The sequence below is a fragment of the Teleopsis dalmanni genome, chromosome 2 (assembly GCF_002237135.1).
Source record: "Teleopsis dalmanni isolate 2A chromosome 2, ASM223713v2, whole genome shotgun sequence".
Taxonomy (NCBI): domain Eukaryota; kingdom Metazoa; phylum Arthropoda; class Insecta; order Diptera; family Diopsidae; genus Teleopsis; species Teleopsis dalmanni.
The window spans coordinates 48,027,230-48,048,917 of NC_051847.1; the positions used below are offsets into that span (position 1 = coordinate 48,027,230).

At 29.9% G+C, this 21,688-nt stretch overlaps 1 long non-coding RNA gene across 2 annotated transcripts; it reads left to right on the plus strand.

Annotated features, from left to right (window-relative positions):
* Positions 1–9,747: 9,747 nt before the first annotated feature.
* On the plus strand, positions 9,748–11,346 carry LOC119675704. 2 transcript variants are annotated; one of them, XR_005252227.1, is made up of 5 exons: positions 9,748–9,902; positions 9,977–10,072; positions 10,145–10,269; positions 10,319–10,361; positions 11,105–11,346. It is a non-coding gene; the product is annotated as an uncharacterized LOC119675704 (long non-coding RNA). The 2 variants fall into 2 exon arrangements; XR_005252228.1 differs by having other exon boundaries at positions 10,327–10,361.
* The last annotated feature ends 10,342 nt before the right edge of the window (positions 11,347–21,688 follow it).

Genomic DNA, 21,688 nt, shown 5'->3' on the forward strand with positions numbered 1-21,688 from the left:
TAATATATTATATTTGTGTGACTGCTTACTTTCATTATTCATAATAAAAGGCACAAGTCTCCGGCAATGATTTGATTTATCAAATATGTTAAAAGGAGTTTTATTGGCATTTTACGTAAAGAACAACTTTATCTTTTTTTTCCCTTTAAACAAAATAATTTATTTATTATAGTAAACGAATTCTAATCTTAGATAAAGACATAATACTGTTAGACAATTCTTTAAATTAATTTGTATTAAAATTAAATGATAACATTTTATAGAATAGTAAAGAATTTATAAAGCAATATATTTTAAAACTTGTTGAGAATTATATTTTTTTTCTTGAATATAATATTGCATACAACTTCATTTTAAATTATATGAGAATTATATTTTCTTTTATAAGTTCTGTGAATGAAAAATATCCATTCAACTATACGTTGAACCATTACATTTTCCAACTTAGAAAACCAACCAAAGCAAATGGGTCGTGTGGTAAATAAGTACAAAACAAAGTATTTTCTGTCAACAAACAAATCTCCTGAGCGTCTTGGAACTCACGTCACTGCTGATAATTATAAGTTCGAAGAAAGACTTTCTTTATTTAGCAACTAGCTTAAACACCAAAAATGATGTCAGCCTAGAGATTAAAAGAAGAATCACTTTTGCCAACAGATGTTACTTCGGGCTTTGAAGGCAATTGAGAAATAAAGCCTTCTCTCGACAAACAAAAATCACGCGCTACAATTTCTTATAATGTCTGTTATATGTGTTATAGAAGCCTGGACAATTTCCAACAGCGGGAATATCGAATTAGATGGAACGATGAGCTGTATGAGCTATAACACGACATTGACATAGTTAAGCGCATAAAAATTTAGTGGCTTTGCTGGCGAATGGAAGAATGCTAGCTAGAATTTCTAGCTCCAGCTAGAAAGGTGTTTGATTGGGTATCCGCAGGTGGAAAACGCGGTGGAGGACGTCCGCAACATCGATGGAAGGACCAGTTGACCAATGATTTGAAGGTGCTCGGTACTACAAACTGGCGACCGAATGCAACTAATCGGACAGGGTGACGGAGGCTACTCGACGCGGCCAAGGACGACTCACGTCTGTAATGGCCAACTAAGTAAGTAAGTAAGTTTTGTGAATACAACATTGTATATAGGAAATTAAGAAAAAATAAAAATAATTAATTTTTTATTGTAAATTTTTAAATAATAATTGTTGCGAACACAAATAAATTAGTATATAGTGAGTAATTCGTATGCTGGTGATTGTTAAATATTTAAAGATGGGAAAGATTATTTTATGGCAAATATTTTTATTGATTATCTTTTTTATTAAGACGGAAAAAAGTATTAATTAACGCAAACAATAAAACTATTTAAATTACAAAAAAACAAGTATATTATAATAAAAAATAAAAATAATATTAATTATTTTAATCCTGTTAGCAAATCATATCTAAGCACTTCTACTGCAATTCTCTAAGGCTTTTAACAAGGCTTTAGTTTACACAATAAATGAAAGGACGTAAATGCCTTCTCGATTCGATGGAAATTAATAAAATTTATTTATGTGCATGGACGCACATATTTTAGACGTAGAGCTGTGGTTTAATGGTTAATCTACGATAATAAGTAACAATAAAACAGTATTACTTACACTTAATAAATTTTGATTAATATCAATTATTTTGGTTCATTTAATCATAGCAAAGCGTATTTACTTTCGGTTATATACTATAAAAGGTTTACGATGGAGGGCAAATATTGAAGGGAATGGATATATTGGAATTGACAGTGGTATTAAAAGGAGTAATTATTATAAAAGGATATCACAAACACTAGTAAATGAAGTTAAATAATTTTGCTTATTTTTAAACTGCCTTCTTCTATTGTAGTTCGTATTTCTGCTCCTTGAAAACAAAAATTATACTAAAAAATAAATTTAATATATTTTCTTTTGATTTTTTTTTTAAGCAAAATAAATAAATTAATATGTACTTAAATTGGAAGATATTTAGCCAAATACGAGTATATTCGAGATATACTAGAAGTGTACACGTATTTTAAGGTCAGTATAAGTTCTAATTGAATTCGAATATTTCTTTTGACTTTGAAAGCAAAATAAAAACCATATTAAGTGTTTGTGTATGAATCCCAATAAAAGCAAAATAATTCAATAAATTATTTTGTGAAATTACACTTAAAGTTGTTAGATACTTCAAAAGCCAAATGAAATAAAATTCCAAGTCAGGGAGCTTCAATGAGTTGGAAAATATTGTGTGATTGTTTGTAGGAGAAATTACCAAAGTCATATTATTCTTATACTTTGTTCTGAGTTTATACTTATTATTTTATTATTATTTTTTTTTATTTTATTAATAGCAAACGTTTTTTATTTCTGGGTTTGGTTATTTCTGTGGAGTATTTGTGGTCACAACCTACATGTAATTGTCATATACTCAATAAAGCCAATAATAAGTGGTATTATTTAGAAATAATCAATTGACTTCTATTGATGAATGAATTTTCACAATTAATTTGCTATAATTTATAAAATAATGACATTGAAATATATATACGATGCAAGTACATCAATTACGATTTTTTATATCAAGAAATAAGGTTTTACTAGATTGTTTAATAATCTTATGTTAGATAAAATATACAAAATAATATACCGATATAAAAAAAATCGGTTTTTAAATAGTATAATCTCTACACAACCTCATTCAACTTGAAAACATTTAGTTTAATTTAAATTTCCAATTTATATACAATCTCAATATTATTTTCATCAACTTCAATATAGCTGTTCCACTGATTCCTCAATTTATGAATCCAGACTTTTTAGTATTTTTTTCGGAAACTTGATTATATAACTTTTTATTTAGATATTATATTTTTATTTATTTTTATTTTATTTAATGAAAACTGCACTCGACGAAATAACATTTTGAAATGTGTGAAAACCAGAAGTTAGAAGAAACTAAGTCTAAATCTATTCCACTGATTATTAGAATAATTTGTAGAGGGTTTTAGATTTTTTTTCATTGAGTGTCAGTGAGCGTGACACTTGAAGTCCAACAAATTATATATGGACTAAAAATAAATTAACTAAAATTCAAATATTTCCTAAGATCACTGATGATGAGTACTTGGCAATACTCGAAATAGCAAAGTAGTTTTTATCACTTTCAGAGGTGACAATCAAACTACATTAATGACGTGTGCATATCAGAGATTAGATACGTTTTATAGGACATGGTAATCGAAAATTACTTGGCCCTCTTATATTTAAAACGCTTTAGATGTTGCTGAAAAGTATGAAGTCCAATGTGTTTTTATTGTGCTATGTACGTAGCTTTTTGAAAACCAAAACAATATAAATAATTGTCCAGAGATTGCAACCTACATTATTCTCTTTATACAGACTTTGTTCAGGTCTTTATCCAGGCTTACTTAGATCCTGTTCTGGTTTTGTTCTGGCTTATTCAGAACCTTTTGTGTATTTATTTAGACTTATGTAGATTCAGGATTAAGATTTTGGACATCTTTTGGATTCTTTAATTCAGTGATTAATATTTTCAACTTTAGAGTTAGACAGATACTTGCATCTATTAATTGTTCTAAACCCCCAACTTAGCTCTTAATATTCACATTACGAAAAATGGAATCAAATTGATTTCTTAAAATATTATGGAGGATTTAATTACACCTGCCCACTCACCACCCAAACTTTAATTTAAATGGTAGTTTACATGAGTATCAAATTGAACTTTAGGTTTGGCAGGGTCCGAGTTCAATCTTTGGTACTTGCAGTCTCAAAAAAATTATTTGTAAATGATTTAATATATGTATTAATTATATTTTGAATTTAGTCTCTTTCGTCAAAATGGACGTTAAAAATTAATTTAATAAGCATTTGTCACGAAATTGTTGTTGCTTTGAGGATCTTAAGTTTTGTCGATAATACAGGTCGATTTTATTCTGCAGGTATATTTGCTCAAAAATTGAAGTTAGAGATCAGTTAGAGATCAAGAATAATAAAATAGTAATAATACAATAGTTTATGTCTTATTAAGTAAGATTACGTTAAATAAATCGTATTTGGAGAAACACTCTAATCCGACTAAGGGGCACAATAGTTCTTTTAGGTCGCAGTGTACAATCCCTATTCCTTATTAATAATAAAAAAATAAGGAACACTACACAAAGAAAACTATATACTATTTAGAACACTTTTATGCTTCTATCATATAAAATATCACTATTTTTAGACGTTTATAATTGCTTAGACACTGATATACTTCGTAAATAGTTCCTGTGATAATACGGGGTATTATAATAATTTAAAGTAAGCATAAAGTTCTTGTTATACGAAGTTATTTTATTTTTTTTTTTTTTTTGAGAACCACATATGTCGAGTCAAACCTTCACAACATCATTTTTATCATCCATTTCAGAGGCTGTTTTAGTAAAAACAAAAAAAATTTAATTTGGCTAGAAGTTTTGGCGTCAATTTTAGAATGAAGCGTGTAAAGAGTCACTGAAAAATTCTTTCCTATTGAAAACTGTTACAAATTCTTCCAAATTTTTACAACAAACGTTTTTCTTCCAATTACACATCCTTATGTTATACACATGTGAACATGAGATACATGTGTCTTGTGGAGTATTTATGTAAACTGAAATGGTGTGGAAATAAAAATAAATAGCTTAAATGGTTTTTGCAGCTTAGACAAAGTGTTAACAAGAATGCCAAATAACGTGTTGTTGACTTAAAATTTGTAATTTGTATGGAAAAGCATATAAATTACAACAACAACAACAACACCAACAACAACAACAACAACAACACGAGTTATAACAACATATACATAAGTGGTAAAGTAGTTCTAGCCAAGTTTGTTATGTATCTGAATAAATGTGACCAAGAATACATTTAGAGAATTTAAAGAATTGACATATGAAATTCAAACTTCACATACTCATGCACATTGGTTTACTTATGAGAGGAAGAAGAAGAAGTGGCAGAAGAAGCATCGCATAATCATAAACTTTTGGCTAAGTAAGAAACCAGAAATGCTTTGCTTTTGCCTTAGTTAGCTATTTGGCATATTGAATTAATGGAGTTATTTGTAGAAAACTGAAGCAGGAAAGTGTGAAGCCAGAGCCTATCTAAGTGCTACCATCGCAAGGATTTACGATGATTGGCATCATATTTTTAATGTCAGCTTAAAATTTTCCACAAAGTTTACTTATTAAACAAGTATAGCAAAAACATACGACACACAATATACAACATACAACATACAATATGGAATATGGAATATTTTTGTAGGAATACAGTTCAATATTGTAAGAGAAATGGCATACATAAATGTGTGTGCATATACAATTCTCGTATATTTTTTTATAAAACCACCTCATCAATATGTCTGCCATGCGTAAATCCTGCCCGGAACATAAATCTCTGTCAGCAGCACAATTTTTACTTGCTCCATGTTAGTTATTAAGTTTTTACAGCGCATATTACGAGTGTGTTTGTTTCAGAGTCAGTTCTCAACAACTTTAATCTAACTTCTAACATTGCAATGTCAAACAAAAAAACTAAATTTGTTTTTCCCCATTTCTGTTTTTTTATTTTTTTTCAATTTTTTTTTCCTTTTATTCGGTTTATATGCGGATATGTCTTTTAATGCAGCTACAGTACATTTTTATTAAAGACTGCACAAAAATAAAAGCTAATGTTCGTTCGTATTGTGGAGAGTCATGGGTTGGGGAAAAATGAATAAAACTGTCAAAGTAGAAAGCTTAGAAAATGCCAACTACTGAAGCATTGAAGTGCGGACAAGTTGTTATCCCTTGCGAAGGGACGTGAAGATATACTCCATCAGTACTGACTAAAGCACAGCGCTAATCTGTGATTTTAATATTTTGAAAACTGCAGGTATTTCAAAAATAAATTTAAAAGCTGCATAGGTTATGAGAGTACCAGTCAGTTGCTTTAAATAAAGCATAACCAACTCAACGCTACGGTATCGGTACTGACAGGTCACTGCGTATTAGGGAGACATGTAATGAGACTTCATCTAACCCTTACTTTAACTAAAGTATAACCAACTCAAGACTACAGTATTGGTATTGACAGGTTACTGAGTATTAGGGAGACATGTAATGAGACTTTGTACCCCCTTTGCCTTAACTAAAGCGGCACCATTTCAATACTAGTGTATTGCCAGGTCATTACGTATGGTATAATGGATACATGAAATTATCCCCTATGGTTTGCTTTACATATCTGCCTGCCCACCCCCACCTCAAAATAAGAGAAAAGTGTGTGAATCCTTTTGCTCAAAAAGTGTCAGGATTTTGTTGTTTGTTAACTACTCCTTAAGTAATAGACCTTTTTCAAAAAATTTTTTTTTTGTTATGTTGGTACACCCTTTCTTGACATATAGTACAAATTTGAGCGCCATCTGTCAATTAGCTTGTTTACAGCAGCTGTTAATGTGAGACTACCTCAAGTGCATGTAGCGATTTTTACTATGGAAAATTCTTGTACGCGATTTTTTGACCAAACACGGCACCCTGTCATCGCCTAGGTACCATATTCGCTAGATCTGGCGCCGTGCGGCTTTTTCCTGTTCCTGAAACTCAAATTGCCCCTACGTGGTAAGCGTTTTGAGTCGATTAAATCGGTAAAAGAGAATTCGCCGAAGGAACTAAAAGCCATACCTGCACAGGCCTACGAAAAGATTGGGTTAAGTATTGGCATATGTGTATCGCTTCAGAAGGAGCACATTTTGAAGGAGATAAAATAAATTTGGAATAAAATTTAAATTTGTGTTTTATTTACAAAATCCGGCTTCTTTTTGAGCAGAAGGTATGTATTCTCTCAATGTCGTCTTTGGATCTTTGGCTATGAAATGATCTTAAATTACTTCTGTTCCAATGCTACCGAGGTATATATTTTTCATGATTGAGAAATTGGCAATCAATGAATTTACAAATTAAGTTTCGGGTGGAAAATTATGAACACACCACATCATTTTTCGTCTAGTTAAAAATGCCACCTGTATAAGTAGTAGTAGTAGTCATAAAGAGTACCGATTATAAAGTGATCATAAAATAGAGAGATTACGAATAGTAGTGAATTGTACCAACAAAATTATTTTTTAATTTAATTAATTAAATTAATAAATTATTTTTTAGCTGACCATACAGTTGTTTCGAGTATTGCCAAATACTCACCATCAGTGGTCCATGATATATTTCATATATTTAATTATTCGTAAATAATTTTTTGAGACTGCAAATATCGAGGATTGAACTCGTACCCTGCCAAATTCGAAGCTTAGAGCCACTGATTATTAAACAATTGACCAAAAGCTACACTTGATTTGTATGTTCGAACGAAACATTAAATATAATAAATTATTCCAAGACCACTGATGATGGGTATGGCAATACTTAAACAGCTGTATGGTTAGTCAAATATTTAATTAATTAAAATAGAAAATAATTTTGTTGTTGTTGTTAACTACTGTTCGAAACCTATTTATTAAATACAATGGTCTCTATTAGGTAAATCAATAACTTAAGCCAATTGATATGTTTATATGAAAATATATATTAAGTATAATAATATATTTATCAGATATGTGAAGATAAAATTTATAGTAAGTATTGCTCCGTTCTTCTAGTTCGTTTTCAATAACAATCTTCTAAAATATGTTTTATCTGCTACTGGGAACATCTTCAGCTAACTAATTGAAAATATATACTTTCAAAAATTAAAGTGTTTAAATATTAAATTTTTTATATACATAGTTTTAAAAAAAAAATAATAATTGTAATATTTAAATGAAAAGATAAAGAAAAACATGTTTATACTGTATTCTATTCTCATGTTTCGTAAAAAGAACATAATATTTTATAGATTATATGAATAGAATATCATATGTACTACAACAGTAAGCTTTTGCTGTGCAGCTCTAATATTTTTATAACTAATTAAATATATAAATATGAAAAACTTACGCCTTAAATACGTATATAATTAAAGATAATTTTCATATCTCAGTTAAAAACTTAATATCTCTTTATCTTTAACAGAACCAGCGTTGCAGAGCACAGATTAGTTTTAGAATTTATTTTGTAGGAAAATTAAATTTTCATAGAAATTTCATGCTCTAACCCCGAGCAACAACTGTTGTAGATTTGTTGCATCTGTTACTTGTTCCATAAACTTGCTCAGGCAGAAGCGATTGTTGGTTGTCCATGTAATATCCTTTATCGACTAAACATGACCTGCTGCACAAGATAAGCAGGCGGCCAATTAGTGAAAACCCAACATTTGTCGCACAACAAATTTGCGCACACACATGTTGCTCAAGGAAAATTGCATGTCGGCACAAGTTCTACCATAAAATACGTTTATTTAATTAATACTAAAGCTGATACGAAATTGCTTAATATGGAAAATTATATAGAATTTCAAGATTTAATTAAAAACGAAACATTAAGAAAATATTCGTTCTACTTTTAGACTTTGAAACGTTTAAGAAAACATAGTTTCACATAAAATCATTCTTTAACGTTTAAAAAATGTAATAAGTAATATCCGTACTGTACCTAGAATGTACTGCTACTGTTTTGATGTATTGCAATTTGTTATTATTTCTGCTCATATGATTTTAACGGATGATTGGAATTTTGTAACATATTTTCAGTGAACATTCACAATAGACTAAAGACGCTTTCGCTTGACATACACGTACTTCTCCACTCTGACGGGCCTGGGTAGTCCCCAAGCGAAACGCGTTAGTGGGAACTTATAGAGAACTGGTCAAATGACTTTTAAATACCTATTGATATTATAGCCTCTCGCTAAAAAAACGTAAAAGTACGGAGACTTATATAAGCCGTAATTTTTTCTTTCAGAGTTGTAAAAAAACAATATTAAGTCTGGTTGAAACAAATTGGCATCACTTTTAAAATATGTTAAATGTTTTTTTTAACAATTGTTTTTTTTTTGTGGTATGTACAATATGATATATTACTGCAAATATCGAGGGTTGAACTCGTACCCTGCCAAATTCGAAGCTCAGAGTCACTGCTTATTAAATAATTGACCAAAAGCTATACTTGATTTGTATGCTGGAACGAAAAATTAAAAAGCCGTAATTTTTTCTTTCAGAGTTGTAAAAAAAAACAGTATTAAGTCTGGTTGAAACAAATTGGCATCACTTTTAAAATATGTTAAATGCTGTTTTTTAACAAATGTTTTTTTTTTGTGGTATGTACAATATGATATATTACACTAAAAACAATTCATTTCAATAAAAGAAAAAAATGAATATTGGAAGGGCAATGGCAAGCATTTTTATCTTATACATATATTTATATTAATTGATTTATTTTTTTATTTTCATTCATTAGTAAATGAAATGCTCATATGATTTAAACGGATAACAGAAATTTTGCAACATATTTCCAGCGAACATTCACAATAGATAAATTTTTTAATTTAAAACCTAACTCTGAAGATTTTAAGAGCATTGTTGTTGGTTTGCATGTTTTCTTTCAAAGGTTGCTAGTAGTTTTTTGCTAATCTGAAAGAAAAAATTACCGCTATTGTAGAAAATGAAACATTATTATATATATGATAAAACATAGTAAGCCGGTAAAATTCAAATATTTTTAGAATATAAAATAATTTACTTGTAAAAATTATACGATTTTATTTGAAATTAAGATCCGGAATATTGTTTAAGTTTTTCCAAAATTCAATCATGTATCGTGGTTACGTTGATTTTAACTCGGACGAACTCCGTGAGGCGGCTAGTAAGAATGTCCGCCAAAATGTTATGGTTTTTTCGGGAATGATAGCCGCAATACGTATCGGTATGTCAAACTAAATCATTTTTTTTTAATAATATTAACATTGCTAAATGAATAATTTATATATATTTACTTAGTTCCTTTCTTCCTACGCAAACTTGGTTATTTGTAAAATGTAGGTTAAAAATCGGCAGTCACAATTAAAAATCTCTAAATTCTAAACGATGTACAAAGTAAGTACAAAAAGTTCGGTTTAATTTTTTGTATTTCTAGTTCCATATAAAATTCTTTCATTAATATTCTAGATTTGATGATGATTTTCATCAGATGGTGTGGAACTAGAAGAAGTCCTAAGAAAAATTGGTTTTTGAAAGTCTAAAGGTTAACCTATACTTTTTCTTATATATTGCAGCTCTACTCTTAAAATATGGTATTTTACTAATAGTCAGTAACTATTAATAACTAATTATTTATCTAAGATTTTTAGATGAAACCGAAGAATTCATTTTATTTTGTACTGTGGTGAGTATTGTGTCTTGTCTTTAAAGAATTAAGACTTAATTTTTTCGTTTATAATTTTATTTTTACTGACGTTTAATTTTTGTTGTAATAGTTTGAAGTATATTGATAATATTTAGTAATGTTATGAAAACAATTAGTTTATTTTCCAATATAGGATATTTTTAGCAAGTCCCATATTCTATAACATTTATTTCAAACGAAAGTTGTTGTCAGCTATCTTAAATCGTTGATTTAAGTTTTTTAATGTAAGTCTTTCCTTTCTAATTGAGTTTTGATACTAAATTTTAAAAGTACATATATTGTAAAATTGATTCTTTTAAATTTAAAAGACAGTAACTAAGCATAAAAAAAGATCCCAGAAGCAGCCGTGTTCACATCACTCAAGCGCTATTTCCAAAAAGAAGTATACTGGATCTCTCAACGCACTATTACAACAAAGGTTCTAGGAAATTCATAAGTTTCCAAAAAGAGTACATTAAAACAAGCTGTCTATTTGGCCTCGTTAATATACTTCTTTATTAACATAAATAACTATAATCTATAACTATAGCAACCTATCAGAATTTTTTTTTGATAATTATTATTTCGACAAAATACAAACAGATAGATCCAAGAAGATACAAGAATAGATCCAAGATCTTAATTATAATTATACATTATACATTATAAAATTATATTATACAATTATATTATACAGATACAATAGTGTCGTCCATCAAATTTAAAATCAATTTTTATTTCAGCACATTCTTTATATCTACTTTGAGTTGCCCTAAATTCTCGTGCCTGACTTAACATATATATTTTGGACACTAATGGGAACATCGAAGGACCTAACAAAAATTGTGACGTATGTCGATATTTTTGCTCTACATGCCGATTTTGGAAAAACATTCCAGCTTTTCTAATCTTTTGGAATAGACTTTTAAACATTAAATTATAAAACAGAATTGTATAAATATATCTTTTAACCAAGTCTTTTTTTAGTAATAGTAAATAAATTCTAGACTTCAAATGAAATTTATTATAAAGTAGTATATAAAGAATCAATGCTTCGAATATACACAACTATTTATTTTGTATTACTGCTGAAGTTCACAGTCCATTTTAATTGACTATAGTGAGTTAGAGGAATTATTCGTTTCACTGATTATATACTATTGCTTTGGGTCAGTAGCGAGCTTATTCTACACTCAGTAGTTTAAGCAGAATTTACTAAGCCACCGTGGTTTCCTTCCCGGTTTAGTCTCATTAGTCAGATATAGTGGTTCAAAGCTGGTTGGATTTAAAAGATACGACCTGTCATATTCGTATTTAGATATACAATAGATAGTTAGTGCAAACTTTTCGGTGAATTTATGAAAATAGAATACCCACACAGAATGTTATGATTATAAACACTTAACAGTAGTTCAGTATGACATTTTCTATAGTAGCTATTAATAACCGTAAAGTATGGTGACCGACTATATAGAGGCAATTTTTCATAGTTTAGTCTACTTTATAGCATGTATTTACTGCTTACTTAGTAAGTGTAACTTACATTTTTAATTTTTTGTGTAACATATCTGTAAGTGAAGTATATTTAAACAAACAGAAGCTCTCTTAGAACTTTCTGAGAACTTTCTGACACATAAAAGCTCTTTCATATGCAATAAGTAACTTATGTCAATGGAAACGACAAAATCTTAAGGTTAATAAAGTAGCTTACTAAGTAAGCAGTGGAAACACGGTATTAAAGATTAATTTCACAATATTGTCTTACTTATAATAGTTCTAAAATAAAGAAAAAAATTAATAAACCATGTGATGTAAGATCTATTTTACAGGTCTGTTAAATTATGAAATAGAAGTATTAAATGAATTGCACTCTGCTATGATATCCTTTCAATAGTGTGATTTAAAAAGATTCATCGATTTAAGCCATTTATTTACTTAAGTTGGATTTGCTGACTAAATAAATATTATTTATGTGGTGTTGATATGGTAGTAATATGGTCACTATATGGTGACAGCGATGATTATATGGTAATTTTGTGGTGATTATAAGGTACTTACATTATGTATACATAGTGGCTATGATTGCCATATGGTGACTATTTAGTATTACATATGTTAAATATATGTAGTCGATATGGTTATTATGAGGAAACTACATACATATACTATAAGTTTATAATAACAATATTAAGATCATACGGTGGCAATATGAACCATATGCTACTTATATAGTAGCAATAAGATGACCTTTTGGTAACATAGTTATATGGTGACTATATGGTAGCTATATGGTGACTGTATGGTGCTGAGATGGTGACTTTATGGTGTCGAGATGGTGACTGTCTAGTGTTGACATGGTGACTTTATGACGCCGATATAGTAATCTGCATGATAATTTTATGCTGATTATATGAATATTACATGGTTACAATATACTGACCGTATGGTGATTTTATGGTGGCAATAAGGTGACTGTATGGTATTTATATGGTAGCAGTATGGTGACCATTTGGTAATTACACGATGACTATCGCTCATACAAAATAACTGATGATATTATCTATGCTTCGAAATATAAATGTGTTGTACTCTTACATGAAATAAAATATGAATAAATATGTAGTAGTGAACTACAACAACAAAAATTCATTTTATATTATTTCAATTAATTGATTTCTTGACTGACTATAAAACTTATGTCAAATACCCATCATCAGTGGTCTTGAAAATATTTCTTATATTTAATTATTCGTAAATAATTTTTTGAAACTACAAGCACCAGGAATCGAACTCGTGTCCTGCTAAAAATATGACGAAAACAAACTGCCACAGGTAAGTTAAACAATATTAACTTTAATCTAACTATCAACAAGTAACAAGTTAACTCATCATGTTCTATTACCTGTAACATAATAAATATGTAACTATGTAAATGCGTTATATTTCAGTTATTTACTAAAGCAAATGACTTGAAAAGTTACTGATATTGGCATGTAGCTAACATTATAATTTTATAAATTTTGAGTATCAGTTCTAAACTTATTCTCCAAACAGTTACAATTATTTAAAGTTATAAACTAGAACTTTTGAAGTAATTTTAGTTTATATTAAATTAAATATTAAACTCAAAAAGTTTATACTGCTCTCAGCAACTATGAAATATGCATACCACATCCTGCAGAGGGAAGATAAGTAAAATTAAACTTCACTTGACTAAAGAATTTATTGTTCCTTAGTTAAGTTATTTACCAAACTCATCTAGTAAAAGTGAAGAGTGCAACGAAATAATACAAACTTCGACGCTTAATAAATATGTAAACAAGTGTATAAAATACGTACCCGTATGGTAAGTAAACTTATTTGAAGATAAAATATTTATTCATACATGCCCACAAATACTCTTACTTTTGCACTAATTAAAATTTTATGGGAAAGCGATTCTAATTTTCCCACTTGAGAACTAATTTTCTTTGAATTTTTAACCTTTAAGTGAGCAAAACGTAAGCAGAGGCAGCACAGTCGTCCCTGATAAAGATCAAAAAGCACTTAACGCCACTGCAACAACGGCGAACGAGGAACGAGGAAACCTACTGCCAACGTCGGAGACTTTCCGTGAAGTCTCCTTACAGGTACTTCACAACCAACGCCGCTACACGGCACAAGACGCCAGTGCTTTCATGGAGGCGATATGTTTAAATGTAATTAACCAAATTTAGTTGCATGTCGACAGAAGCGAACGTATGCGTGTGCATGTATGTGTGCGGGCGGAAGTAGGCATATCTTCCTGTAATTACATGTGTACAAAGTCCTTAATGGGTAATTACACAATTCCGTGATAAATACTGCGCATATGTGTAACAAGGTTGGTAGATTCGAATTAATTTCGAATTTAATTCTATGTGCATAAGTGCGAGCAAATGTGCAGACGCGTCTTTACACGGTGGGGATTTGTGAATTTGTATTGCTCTGTGCATTCCTTGTGCTCTTATCGCCGCTTTACGGTTCAGTCTCTTTTTAAAATTTAATGAAACTAATTTGCCTCCACAGGTATACAAATATTTTTTTCCTAATTAATTTTTAAGTACAACCTAAGTTTAAGCATTTTTAAGCACATAAATATTAATATATTAAATTTATTCGAATTGAATTAATGCCATATTATTTTTAGAAATATTATATATAAGATTTGAGGTTAATTTTTTTTGTAATTATTACAATTAAGAAAAATAGTAAATTTGTTTTTGTTTTTTTTTGTATTTACCAAAAGTATGCATATGTTGACTATCCACAATAATGGATTAACACTTAACACTTACATTTTATAAATTGGAATATGGGATAAATATGACCTTCCCAGAAGACCCTGTTCAATGTTTGCGCTGTAAACCCCCTCCATTACCTGTCACACTTTGATGAGTGGGACCGTAACCCCTCACAGTCCCCCTATATAACCGCGTCTTTCGTGACCCTAGTCACAAAGTGTATCATTGACCTCACCCCCGTTAATTAGCCATAGCCCCACCCCCTCCAATAACATCTTTCATCCTACTTAGTTCATGCCCTTGCTTTCTGACTAAGATAAACCTAGTTCACTAGGTATTAAATCAATTTAATCTCTAGGAAATAAAACCATGTTTATTAACATTTGTATTTAGTTTTAAATATCAGAATAATGAAATGCCTTCTGTAGTCATATTTAACATTAGGTCAATTGTCCCAGAAATGAGAGTCTGCGTTTCATAAGAATATACTAGTTATAAACTTTTTCAGTATACTTTTAAAAAAATGTAATCAACTATAAAAAATATAAGAATAACAAGCTTGTACACAAATATTAATGAAGAAAATTCCGTATTTTAATGAATATAAACGGAAGAGCCCTCTCCATTTCACTCTAACATACTTTCAAATAGTCCTTAATAATAGAAAAACTTTTGATTATATGGTTCTTTCAACAATGCTTTTTTAATGCCATATCAGGTTAACCTGCAGATGACACGGTATTAATGGCTACAGGTCCAAACAACAAGGTGTCTACCACCAAGCTTCAAATCGCTCTTCAAGAAATTGAACAATGGACAAATAAATGGAAGCTGATAGTAAACAGTTCAAAATCTAATCATGTAGACTTTACTAACAAAAGAGAAAATCAAATTTCATTATTTCTAAATAGCGTAAAAATTCCAGTTGCAAACTCTGCGAAATATCTGGGTATGAGTCTAGATGCCAAACTGAGATGGAAGGTACACGTCAAGAAAAAATTAAATGAGCTAAAAATAAGATACAAAAAGTTAACTTGGCTTATTGGAAGGAGATCTAAATTATCTCAGCAAAACAAGCTTATGATCTATAAACAAGTCTTCAAGCCGGTCTGGCTCTATGGTGTCCAAATCTGGGGTTGTGCGAAAAAACATATAATAGATATGATGCAAAGATTTCAAAACAAAGCAATCAGGGATGCAGTTAACGCTCCGTGGTACGTGCGAAATTCTGATCTACATCGTGACCTTGAAATACCTACTGTCAAGCAAGAAATTCAGAAGGCTGCTAAAAAACATTATGACAGGCTGAGACAACACTTAAACAGCACCATTCCAGCGCTACTTTGTGATGTCACTCACAGACGCTTATGCCGCTTCAAACCTAATGACCTTTTGAGGCGTTTCAACCAGCAAGGAGGTGACTAGTTCGTATCTATATGCTCACCCTAGATAGACTTAGGTGAACTTACTTGTAATAAAAAAAACCTCTTGTTAGTCAATATGACTAGTTGTTGTAAATTTAAACTCTACATTTTGTTTAAATATAAATACAAAAAAAAAAAAAAAAAATATCAGGTTAACCTTTTAATCCATAATTTGTTTTCATTATCAACAAATCCTACATCAATAACTCCTTCATTTCGTGAAATCTATACTGAGACCATCCACCAAGGCTATCACATTTAAAATCATCTGTCGGATGTACACAAAATAACAATATAAGAATTATTGCAGGAATTCTGGCAAAGCACTGTAGCTAGAATTTATAGAATTTATTGAATGTAGAATGATAAGACAAAGCACATTTTAGGAGTTTAACATGCACTGATATATAAACCAAAAAAATATCTAGATGGGTATCTTATTTCGGAAGAAGAAAAAAGATTCAATAAATTTGGTTCAGTACAACTATTAAATTGAACTCATAAGATAGATTCAATATTATTATTGGATTGAACCTATAAAGTAGGTGCAGCACGTTCAATATAACTTTTTATCGTAGAAGTTGGACTTGGAGAAATACTCTGAATACTACGAGTGGGCATTATAGGTTTCTAGGTTTTAGTACAAAATCCATTAACTTAATAATAAATTATCGCTATACGCATATTTGATACTCTACGAATTTGATTCCAAGAATATTTTTACATTTCTCAATTACATTGTATATAAATTGGAATTTACTTTGATATAATTGAAATTTTATTTTAAATTCTCTGAAATTTATTCGATAAGTAAGAAAGAAACTAAAAATACTTTTGATAGAAGGAAATGTTTTAATGTGATTCATGCTGATGTGCGCTGTTACTCTGCCATAAACTCAGTTCTCAATTTCACTTCCAGTAAAATTCTAAATCATAACTAAAACTAAAAATCAAATAAAATTTTATAATCAAATTATTCATTCAATTTGATAGGATGACCTGCTGTGTTACCACAACTACATTTTGTCGGTATTTAAATACAGGAAACTGGTCAGAAGCAGCACGTACACAAATCTTTTCAATTATTGTGGAAATATGAGCTGCTCATTTTTAGAAACGGAACGACAACGATTTGAAAACCAACTACCTTAAATTTGACCTACTTTCTATTTTAAGAGTAAACAGAAAGAATTGTTTTAAATAAATTATTAACATTTTGATCTCACCTAAAAATAGAACCAGAAAACTGAACCTGAGGCTTCTCTGGCAATCTCATAAGATTTTATGGTATATATGTACGTAAGCATTTGCGTTTTATTGCCGACATGGTAACTTAAGACTGAAATGACAACTACAACAACGGTAGCAACAACAACAACTACAGTAGCAACAACGACAGCAGCAACAATGACAGCAACAGTTAAATAAAATTCATTGTTCTCACAAAGAATTGTTTCAAATAAAGTCATCATAAATTCTTCAGGAGTAGTACACGTTGCACCGTGCACAGGACACAATCCTGTCAGTCATTCATAACACTTTGGCTAACATAACCAGAATGGTGTTTGAACCTATATTCGTAGATTTTCATCAAACCCATGAAGGAAGCAAAGAGCAAATATATCGGGGTAAAGAGTAACAATGCAGAAAAAATGTTTGATTGGTATATTTTAGCCACTTGCAGGTATATATGTAGGTATATATGGCAATGTATGAGTGCGACAGTTTCTACAAGTGTGTGTGAAGAAATGAAAAGTACAAAAACAATTTCATGGAAAATGGAAAAATAATTTGAAATTTTTCCTTGGACATCAATCACAGAAGACTTATGCCAGGGTAAACAGAGTCATTTGTCACTGTTGCCGACACAAATGAAAGTGTACCAAAAAGCAACAATTGCACCTTATATAAATGGAAAAGGCTTTGACAACACTTTCAGAATAGAAAGTAGAAGGATTGGTATTCTAAAGGCAAAAATGTGATATAACAAATATGAATTAACGCAATCAGGACCTAAAACAAAAAAAAAAATTATGGAAAGTTACCGTAATTGCGGTACCATGTGAAAATATTAAGGTATGTCAAACTATATCGACTATATATGACACTCTACTTGGTATTGCAATATTTCTTAGCACTATTTACTTCGTATATGTTGTTATGGCCAAATTGCTATAAAATCTGATAGCACATAGAATTATAATAAAAATGCCATGTATATAACATAGTGATCTCTAGTATTTCGAACATTTTCAAAGCACTCAATTTGCATACGTCTATTCTTTTCTAGTTCTATTATGCATTTCAATTCCTTTTAAGCACTTAAATATTTAAAACAAAGAAAAATAATTATCTCTTTTACCACATTTCTACTTATCTCTTTTAGGCAGTTTTGCTCATTAACGCCTTTTATGAGTATAATTTTCCATACAAAGAACCTTCATAGAAATGAGTTCATTATAAATAAAACAACTGTTTTAAGGCAAAAACTGATACATGTGAGGATAATCATCAAAATTGTAAATATTTGTCATATGTTTTATTTGTAAAATGTAAACAGACAAGTTATTTCACTTGCAAACATCAGCTTATGCCAATGGAAATGGCCAAATCTTAATATCATTAAGATAAGTAGTTTTAGTTGCAATGGAAACAGAATATTTCTTACTCAAACTAATCAGTGTTATCAAATTGATAATAGTCTTATCCTAAACCACAGACTACAACCATTAATCACAGTCTACAACCATAAACCGCAGAACACAATAATAAATCACTGTTAGAGCAAAATTCATTCATTAGTACCGATATTCAAAAATTGAACAGGACCATGCGCTACAAAACAGCGATTAGGCGCTATTCACATTGGCTCATTTTATAAGCATCAAACGCTTTATATGAAAAAAATCTATTAAAACCTATTTTATAAACCTTTTATTTTGAGTTTCAGAATATCTTATACCATATTATTTACAATAATTTCATTATTCACAATTTCATCCAGCAAAGAATTGCTAGAAATAACCAATATTTGAAAAGGAAAAAAGTGATCTTTCAACTAGACAATGGATAAGTGCTCATATCTGTAAACACCATACCATAAATTTACTTAGTAAATTCCAAACCAAAATCTAGAGAAGCCGCAATAGAATTTTGATTTTTGATTTAGTTAAAAACGGCGAACATATTTAAACTTATATTCTGCCTCTGTTAATCAAATGTAAAGTTCTAGTAAGAAATGCATTGGTTGAACCGACATCTAAGGCCATATAAGCACGGTAACTATTAAAGATAGAAACAAAGGTTCTGTTGAAAGGACATAGAGTGTTACTAACATAACTAATCTTTTCAAGCTTTCATCGGAAAGCCGACCCCGAATTAATTTTAATCTACCACTCATAAATTGACAAATCGTAAACGTGACAGTAGTAGTTTAAGCAAAATAGTTGAGGCTTTTGATATATATAAAAAACATTCACATTTAATGCATATATATTTATACATCTTAGGTGATATAAAAAGTATTCCCTGTTTCGAACAAACATTTTCTGTATAGAACATTATTTTTAAATAATTTTATATTGACTATTTTCATTCCATAGGTGTAGAACTTTCGTGATTTATTTTCGATTTGGTTTATCGGCTTCGTTTTTATCATTACGAGAGACTTGTAAATCCCGAAGCAGGTGGTACTCAAACGGTGCACAATCCTGGCTATATGGTGGATGTATCAAAACTTTCCAAGCAAGCTTCGTTAATTTATTCCGAATCAACAAAGACGTGTGTAGACTGCTATTGTTACGATAAAACTCAACTCCTTTTCAATTATGGTCACTTCTGGCCACTACTTCTTGATTGTTGTTTTCAAGCGGTCGAGCAGTAAAGTTGATGGTTGCATCAGGTTCAGTTCGTAATATGCAATTCTTTTTCAATCCCACCAAACATAAAACATAACCTCATTTGCTGTCAATACAGGCTTTTATGTAGTTTCTAAATGGTTACCGGCTTATGACTATGATCGCAATGTGCCCAAACATTAAGCGTCTTTGTATAGTCTTCTATTTATGAATAATTTGAAGCTATCATGTGGTTGATATCATGTGGTTGAATATGTCTCGCCTATATTCTGATAACTTAGGTTTTGGTCTTACTCCACTAGTTGTAAGGATTCATGGAGTGTTTTAATAAAAAAGGTGTAATACTGAATATTTTAGTATGCAATATATACATATGTTTAAATCGGTTCAACTGTTAACAGTTAGAAGTCGGTCAAGCAGTAGTAGTGTAGCAAGTAGCTGTGGTTGAGTTGGCAGTCAAGTAGTTGCGGTCGTAATTCTTCAATAATGTGTTTTATTTTATCTTTAGAATTAATATTCAGAAATGTACCTATATTTGATGCGAGTTTCTCTTATATATATACATATATAATTATATATATATAATATCTTTAATGCACTTTATAATTTACTTTATGCGTAAGAGGATTTGCCGCTTCTTCAATTAAAATAATAAAATAATTTAGCTTGAATAACAATTGAAATTTTTTTCACATAAAATAAATTAAAACTGTCAGGGACGTAATATAATGACGGTATTATATTTGATATGAAACAAAAGAATTAGAAAAAATGTGTATATTTTATGAAAAATGAAGGAAATGGAGAGCAATATTAACTGCTCTCAACCAAGTTAGACATTAGAGTTCGAGCGAAAAAAGGGAAGTGCTAATAAAGAAAACGAATTAAAAGTTGCTCCTTGAGCTTCTTTGGTGCTGACGTGGACATAAAATTTTCATTAAAAAAATACTATTCTTTTTATTTATTACAGAACTTGGCTATATACTTCCTCTTCTCCTACAGCACTTTTCCACTATTATTTTAAATTGAATTTTTTACGTTTTTTATTATTTTTTTTTGCTCAGTTGAGAAGTTTTAGAGTTATAAGCATAACAAGTTAACGGTATTAATTTCAAACTCATTAGACCAAGGAAGTTCTCTAGCATACTTACACATTCCAAACACATTCATACATACACGTTTATACCACGGAAATAGAGCAATGAAACCTGCATTCATACAAATTCATGCGCAAGAAACTGACTTCTAATGATGTCTGAATTGTGACCCCAGCGAGGGGTCGAACAGTAAAACAATTATTTATTTTTCTAAAACTTATAAAATTGTTTAGGTTGAAAGCGTTGTTATTGTTGTTTGATTATGTGTTAGTAAATACATGAGAAGTATATCTTCCTCTCTAATACAGAGAGGAATAATATATGCCTGCAGGATATACGAAATCACCGCTCGATTGAGTTCAACTTTACACATAATTTATGAAAGTAGCTGCGAACTCTTCACCTTTGTGCTCAATATTTTTATTTATGGTTGAAGTTTTTTAATACAAATTTAATTCAAGTTTAAAATTTGGTTTATATTTTAATAAATATTTTATCAGGTTTCATATAGAATTATTTATGTATGTTCTGCTTAAGGCCTGAATATAAAATAATACCGCATAAAATTTTTTTAGTTAATATTTGTTAAATGGAATAATATTTTATGACAGAAATGAAAGTACTTTTCATATTTCAATGATTTTTAAAAATTAAATAAATGTCACTAAAATAAAAAATATTATTAGC